The sequence below is a fragment of the Lepisma saccharinum genome, chromosome 3 (assembly GCF_977018435.1).
Source record: "Lepisma saccharinum chromosome 3, izLepSacc3.1, whole genome shotgun sequence".
Lineage (NCBI taxonomy): Eukaryota > Metazoa > Arthropoda > Insecta > Zygentoma > Lepismatidae > Lepisma > Lepisma saccharinum.
Genome location: NC_139231.1, coordinates 14,480,105 through 14,488,522, shown reverse-complemented (window position 1 = coordinate 14,488,522; position 8,418 = coordinate 14,480,105). Strand labels below are relative to the sequence as shown.

The 8,418-nt window shown below is 35.5% G+C and overlaps 1 long non-coding RNA gene across 1 annotated transcript; it reads left to right on the top strand.

Annotated features, from left to right (window-relative positions):
- Positions 1-760: 760 nt before the first annotated feature.
- On the top strand, positions 761-7,394 carry LOC145985706 (uncharacterized). Its single transcript, XR_014441432.1, has 4 exons — positions 761-894; positions 4,275-4,322; positions 5,435-5,518; positions 7,270-7,394. It is a non-coding gene; the product is annotated as an uncharacterized LOC145985706 (long non-coding RNA).
- The last annotated feature ends 1,024 nt before the right edge of the window (positions 7,395-8,418 follow it).

The window sequence follows — 8,418 nt, the reverse complement described above, 5'->3', positions numbered from 1 at the left end:
TCGGCGAAACCGAAAAAATGATAACTCGTAGATTATTTGACCAATCTACTTCGGGTAACTTTTGTTTTGCAGCTAGAACATCAGGGCATGCTTCCGTGCAGGAATCAAAACGCCAAGGCCAATAAGAGGGGTTGGGTGGGCCGCGGCCCACAACTTCCAATGAAAAATTCATACAAATGGGGAGTTGCCTCTCTTTCCCCGCTATTTTGGGAAGGAGAGGTAAACTTTAGCCTTATTTTCAAAGAATGGTCCTTTTTAAACCGAATGAAAGTAATTTCATGTTCCTGGGTGCATTACATTATCGAATATGTGAAAAAACTCCCCATTTTTATGATTTTTTTCATTGAAAGTTCGGGCCGCGGCCCTCTTAACCCCTCTTATTGGCTTTGGCGTTTTGATTCCTGCACGACGGCACAGATGATTGGAGTACTATTTTTATATATACTATTCAGATTCTCGTTAAAAGAATATAGGTTAACCCATGATGAAATTAATATGTTCAAGAGAGGGCCACCCCGATGGCGCAGTGGTAGCGTCGTCGCCTTGTAATCAAGGGGTCCCGGGTTCGATACCCGGTGGAGGCACAAGTGGCTCGGATCCCACCTTAAACTGTAGGTCCAGTCCCGATTAGCCTTACTGTGCATAAAGTGGACTTAAAACACTAACTCAAAAATATGCTAAAGATTTATTTGTCATGTAAAATTGGTCATTGCTGAAACAAGAATGTGTTTGTCATGTAGAATTGCTCATTAATGAAAGATGAATGCAAAAGTACGCACACGGTTTCTTTTGTTTTGTGATGGCGACATGATCACAAGTACTTCAAACAAAAATCTTTCGTGTGGTTTATCAAGCCGATTAAACGAGAAAGAGAAGAATTTTGTGACCACTAAGGTAAGTAAATAATTATACAGTTCATAAGTAATAATTAAAACTAGTTTTAAACAATTCAGTAAAAACGTACACCTATGTGAGATACGAAACAATACCGTATATATTTTCACAATACTCTTAGCATTGTCTGGGAAAATGACAGAAATGATAATAAAAAATAATATTGCATTTATTTATCGGGCGAGGTTCTTTATGGCTTTTTTTGTTAAGTCAAGTAGTTAGATTAGATTGCTCTTAAAAAGAAAAGAAAAAAATCAGCTGGATATGTACGCATGGCTTAGATCATGCAGTTAAAATCTGAGACTTTTTAAATTTCAACGGTGTTCATGATATATAAAGTGATTTCATTCGAGATTAATGATGGTAAGAATTGGGTCTCACTGCAGAACATGTTCCTCTACGTAGACGAACAAAATTTATATTCCCTGAAAGTACGTACATTTTGCTTCCATTTTCCGGTGTTATTTTTCCGATTAGTTTTATATTTTTGTGCGAAAACATGTTTTTCCTGCTACTAAAAGCAATGCATTTCTCGGCTCATTTCTCCCTTCGTGTCCATATTGTTTACGCATAGTTTCTTTCATTATTTGAGACGAGGAATGCCTACACGGTTAGGTTAGGCCTGTTAGTTAGGTTCCAATAGCATAAATACAATGAAAACTGTTTTTCATGCTACTAAAAGCTATGCATTTCTCCATTCGTTCGCGTCCATATTGTTTACGCACAGTTTTTTTCATTATTTCGACGAGGAATGCCTACAACGTTAGGTTAGGTTTTGTTAGCATAAATACAATGACAAATTATTATTTAGGCTAAGAGAATTAAACCTAGCTACCTAACAACGTACGCATTTTTTTGCTTTCACTACATTTGTGCAGTGCCACGATTTCAAGAGCGCCCATCCTGAACTCTTATTTCTTGTTGTTTTTTTTCGAAAATTACACATTTCCGCACCTTGAAAGTTACTTTTCCTGATTAATAACTTCAAACCATTACCATAGAATTAGGAATCGCTTTCCTCCTAAGCAGCCCATATTCTGCAGTCTTACATTTTTTTTACACAATTGGATTCCTATTTATGTCTGGTAACACTTGCTTTGGAATATGAGTGATAACTTATTCCATGCTTTCTGAAGAACGATTTTTTGGTAAATGTATGTTATATCGGAGACACACTTCTTCATTTTTACAGAAGAAACCACTGACGGAAATGAGTTTCTGTAGCATTTTGAAAGTTCTTGGGGCTAGAGTCTAGTTTACCTCCTTCTTGTCCACTCCTTCTTACCCGTTTACGTCTTTCTTTGCGCACTCCTTCTTGCCAGTTTACAAAACCGTGCTAGCAGGCAGCCGGCACTCCGGCATCCGTAGAGTAAGTAAGTTTTTCTTTTTACACTTTCTGTCACTAACCATTCACGGGAACGAGGTATGCTTACGAGGTTAGGTTAGGCCTGTTAGGTTAGGCCTGTTATGTTAGGTTCCATTAGCACTCATTTCACCCCTAAATATGTGCTTCATCATCGAAAAATGTCCTCAGTACGTTCAATCATGCATATCCGGACAACATCGGTTTTTCTCGATTTTCTCCTCCAGGAAATTTTTCCTCGCCTTGGGATTTACTTTGTTGAATTCCTTATAAAATAACCTTTCCAACGATATATGACATGTATTTCTTAGGAAAAGGACGTAAACTAGACTCTTACCATTCTTGGAGGTATTTTCTCACCGTAGAATGCTGCACAACAAGAAATAAGCACTTTTGATATAATAAACTTGCATTTCGTGCAAAGCAACAACATTATGCCATTGTTTCCATTATGTACCTGCAGATGGCCGAGTGTCGGAAGTCATGCAGTCTCGCCAGTGTTTCCAAACGTCCCTTTTTTTACGAGAATTTTTTTTAGCTATGCTTACCTAACCCAACCTAACCTAACCTTGCTGGAAATGGTCCGTGGGGCTATCCGTCAATAGTTCGTGAGGCTATCGTGAACGGTTTTTGGGGCTATCCATCAATGGTTCTTGGGGCTAGCCGTCAACAGTTTGTGGGGCTATCATGAATGGTCTTTGGGGCTATCCGTCAATGGTTCGTGGGGCTATCGTGAATGAGTTTTGGGGCTATCCGCCAATGGTTTGTGATGACATAATGAACACTAAAGTTAAGAAGGTGGAAACACTGCATAGCCACTCCAAATCGACAAGACACAAGCCCGACGCGCAATGATCCACAGCTGTGTGAGCCATATTGTGTGTTCTGCAACGGAAGAAAGGAACCAAAAGAATTACTCGTATTGTGAAAATCGTAGTTATTTTCATGTAAAAAGCATAATGGCACCTTCAACTATGGTACGCAATACACAATTGGTAAGTACGAACCATCCGAAACACAAAATATCTGATTTTAATGTGTCTCCGATATAACAGACATTTACCCAATTTTTTTTGCTTCCGTATACTCCTATGTGATTGTTTGTGAACAGATATTCACTTAATGTAAGCTTGGATACGGGCTACCACTACCATTTACTTCACATGCGTTGGGGACAGAGCTATGATGCTTTCGTTGCTAAGTTAGGCATGTTAAGTTTAGGGCTCTAACATTCACAAACCATCTCTAAATGCTTTCTTTGTTAGGCTAGGTGAGTCAGGTTTATGGCTTTTAGAATTAAAATGACATCACTAAATGCTTCCAATGCATGCTCATGTGACATCTGGTCTCAAGCACGAACCCCCTTTGAGCCTCACATGGAAATCAGCCACAAATGTGTCAGGTATTTTAAGGCACTTCTTAATACTTCTATAAAATTTGGGAACATTGTTAAACATTTGGTACCGTTACCAAATTACTTTACAAGTTCGTTGTGAGAAAAACTTAACTATTTCAGAATTCATTTTAACCCCCAAACTCCATTATTTCCATGCACCAGAAACTTCATATTTTTTTTTTAAACCAATCAAATTTTATGCGAGAAATAAATTCAAATGTTATAGAAGGAGCTGGTGACCAAATGTCCACTCTCGAAAATTACGTCTCTTATTATTTTAATAGGTCCATTTTTATGCTTTACACAACATAAATTTAGTGACATGTCTGTTTTGTGTATATTTTGTGTTAACATTAAAGTTGTGTGCAGAGGCCTAATTTTCATCTTGATAGATTTAATGCCACTATTGAAATGAGGAACGGACAAATATTGAGCTTCAAAAATAATTGTTTGATGTGACTCTCACTGCATCACCTCCATCGGGATTCTAAGTCTAGACTCTTTGATTACAAGATAATAGTCACAACCAAGTTTTTTCTAACTGTCACTGTTCGGTAATATAAGAGTAACTGTACCTCATTATATTTAATCTGTACTAACTAATTCTTGATTCTTTTGCAGGTGACAGATAGCTTTCCATTGGAAATGAAATTAGTCAACCTTTTTCCTGTGAGTATAATAGTTTTTGTCCTTTGCTTTAACCTTATATTTCTTGTGTTGAAATATTTTGGCTTTCTAATATCTGTGCAACCATTTGCAATGACAGTGGCCTTCATGATCACAAGAATTATCCAGATTTACTGTGAAAACCATATTTTCAAAATTAACTCACTGATTCCATGTCATGCACTTTATTGTAACCATGCAAATGGAAAATGGTCAATATTGACAGTAAAAAAAATGTTTTTGATCTTTGTCAGTTTTTTGCAAAGCTGGTCTGTAAAGTCAGATTTTTTTGTGTTTTTCACTGCAATTTGTAATATGCGATATCGCCCGAACGGATTTCTTCAAATATACAGGAGAAACTACGTACTGAAATCAGTTTCTGTAGCATTGTCGAAGTTCTTCAAGGTATTTTCTTTCGCGGAAACTGAAAAGTTCACCATAGAATGCTGTAGAACAAGGAATAATCACTTTTTATGTAAAGAACTTGCATTTTCTGTAAAGCGACATTATACTGTTGTTTCCATTATGTACCTGCAGATTGTGCAAGTGTCTCGCCAGTGTTTCCAAACGTGCCTTTTTTTACAAGAATTTTTTTTTCTTTTTTTAACTACGCTTACCTAACCTAACCTAGCCGGAAATGAATGGTCCGTGGGGCTATCGTGAATGGTTTTTGGGGCTATCCATCAATGGTTCGTGGGGCTCTCTGTCAATGGCCAGGAAAATGACATATTTTTGAGTATCATTGAAATAAAATTGTATTCATCCTAACCTATTTATGGTATATTGTATATACAGTCACGGACACTTCTGGGTTATAACAATTCCATTAACTTTCAATGGAATCGTTACAACCCACAAGTGTCCGTGACTGTGCAAAGTAACCTTGTTATAGAGACATTTTAGGGCATTGGCCTGTTGTAACTGCTAAAAAAATTGAATATGATAATTTATGTACAATGTTTTCTTTCTTCTTCTTTTTCATACCAAGTAACTTTTAAGTACTGTTGTGTCAGGGCTGAAGTGTACTGAAGTGTCCCTAAATAATTTAGGTTTCATTTTGTTCGTAAAGTATTGAGTACTTTTTTTTCATGAAACACAAAATGTTATTGTTCCAGGTGCATGCAGGACACTAGCAGTAGTATTGCAAGGGATGAGAAGAACGTGTGGAGAAACCAGGCCAAAATGCACCAAAATAGTGAGTAAGTAGATTTACATTTCTTTTCTGGTTTTATATTCAATAAATACAGAATGTTGAATACATTGTTTTTGACAAACGTGAAATGTTAAATTTAAAAATCGGCTTGGCAAGCACTGGACACTAATTAGTGTAATTCAAATTGTTAAGTATTGTCTGAGTTCTTATCTTGGCAGGAACTGATAGAAGTTATGCAGAGAAACTGTTATCTTTTCATACATATACAGGAGTCCCGGGTTCGAATCCTGGCCTGGGCATGGATATTTGTGAATGTCCATTCATCAATTTCATCATTCATCTCCATGTAAATGTTCTGCACAAAATTCTACAAGACACCAATGAAGGTAGAGAACCTTAGGGTTTTAAAAGCAATTTTAGATTTTAACACCAAAATAGCATTTTATATTTGATTTTGATAAAAACTATGTTTAGTTTTTTTTTTAAAAAAAATATTTATTATTAACCCACAAGTACTATGGATGTCAATAATCACACAACTAGTATGGAGGGGTCTGTTCAGACTGCTGTTTTGATTTTGATCTGTAAATTACCTGTTTTACTATTCTCAATTTCTGACGTGTTTTACATTACTTTACATGGTTACAGAAGACTATTTTAAAGCAGCTTTCATTTATTATTTTATAGTTAAAGAAATATAAGTTAATTTATGCAATGAGGAAGAAAATGGGCCAAAAATTGTAACAGTTGTCTTGGGGAAGGGGAGGGAGGAAATTCCAAATTCTTAAAATTTCTATATTTAAGCAGGAGTTCAAAGTTATATGTAATATTTTGCTGAAATTAAAAATTAGTAACGAGCCATTAGAAGGAGAACGTTAAAAAAAAACAACTACTATGGTATGTCTGCCAGACAGTTCACCCAAAATATAATTCAATAAGATTTCGACAGACAAAGGCAAGTGTTCATTTATAGTTGGAGGGGTGTGAGAAATAAGCTAAAAGAGAAATTCAGAGCACTGTGCGAGACGGTAGGTAAGGGTCTTCATTAACATGCTTTATTCCAACTGTGGTGCTCAGAAATGTTACTTCTATTTTAATTCGTGGATTCTAGCTACCAAAGAAATTATTCTGATAGAAAACAATTTTTGACAAAAATATGTTGTAGTTAAAAACAGGAAGTAACAATTATACGCTCATGCTTGTATGTGTATGTATTGGGGTCTCTAGTATCCAAGTATATTTATTGTTTCAATGATAATATTATCACTCTATGAAGCCAGAGAACCTGGGTTCTAATCTCAGCCGGGACATGGATGTTCGTTGTGAGTGTCTTTTAACCAATTTTATCATATCATCAACATTCTCATCTTTATGATTAGCCAAAACTGGCAGAAATGTGAAGTAAAAAAAAAGATTAACACCGCCTAGTAAAAAAAGGTTCAAGGTTGGATTCCTTGAGAGGATGCATGGTAGTTGAGATATAACTTTAAATTGAAGGTTTAGTATCATTTGCTCTATGTGTGTGTGTGTGTGTGTAAAATCAGCTTAAAAGAACAAAGAATATGTCGCATTTTATAATGCATTGAAAACTGTCACATGTAATCAAAAAAATTAGGAATTCTTGCAATGTTGAAGTAATGAAGTATTGATAATGTCACACCTCTGGAGTACACTGTAAATTCAGCCGTACCCAGAAATGTATTTTTGTGTGTGTTTTTGTTAAAGAAAATATTTTTGGAGTTATGGAACTTGAATTGATGCCACGAATCTTATTTTTTCCACCATTTTTTATTTCAGAAAAATGAAGCTGGAAGCCCACATAGACCCAACAGGAAGTGATGGAAGAGCCTGACTAAGGACCCCTTACAAGACTGAATGAATACATGATCTGTAAAAACATGAGAAATATAAATAATGAGTTGAAACTACACGTGTGTTATTTTTCTTTTATGCCTACTTACAAGCTACAGGTGAAATTTATTAACTGCAATTTTATTATAAAATGAACGAATGCCACATCTATAACACTACATCCACTTTTACTTTGATCAAATTACAATGATCTGTTTACAACCGCAGGCTGCAAATGTAGTAAAGCCTTGTCCAATATAATTTTGGGGGAAGCGCATTGCTGGATTTGGGTGTAAACTCAAAATGAATATATTTAACTAGAAATTCACTTTCCCTTTGATGAGAGATTTATTCATACTTCTCCGATTAATTAGTCCATATCTTTTGTTTCTTTTTTTTAAAAAAAATAGTTCAAGTATTTTCCATGTGTTTAGCTATTTTATTTTCTGCAGCAAATTTATGTATTTTTATTGGAGACTATTAATTAGTTTGATGTGTACATAAGAATTACAAAATAGTTCGTATATGCTTCATGTACATTTAATGGCATTGAATTTAGTTTTAGACAATTTTTTTTTGTCTTTTTTGCATTTTTCTTCATGTTACTCATTTTATCAATTAGTAGTTAGTGTCAATTTTACATATCATTCGTCCTTAGATTTGGAAATATTGGTTAAAAATGTGACTACTTGGTTCTGTGGTGGGAATATTTACCCTACTGCATGTAGTGGGTCTGAATTAGATGAAGGGCTAGTAGGAAAAAATGGTGTAGTACAGAAAATTATATCAGTAGTTACACACACTCATTAGAAACCACATTTTCTAATAAGTATGTGTAACTATTGGTTTAATTTTCTCTGATACACCATTTTTTCCTACTACTACTTTATCTTATTCGGATCCACCACCTGCTGGTGTTAGTTGCCCAGCAAGATTGTGGTCAACTTGCTGCAAGTTTCAACACCTGCCTTGCAAGTTTCAGGTTAACTTCCAGCAAGCCTCAGATCTTTAACACCAACTTTGCAAGTTTCAGGTTAACTTGTAGCAAGCCTTGGAGACTTTAACACCTGCCTTACAAGTTTCATGTTAACTTGC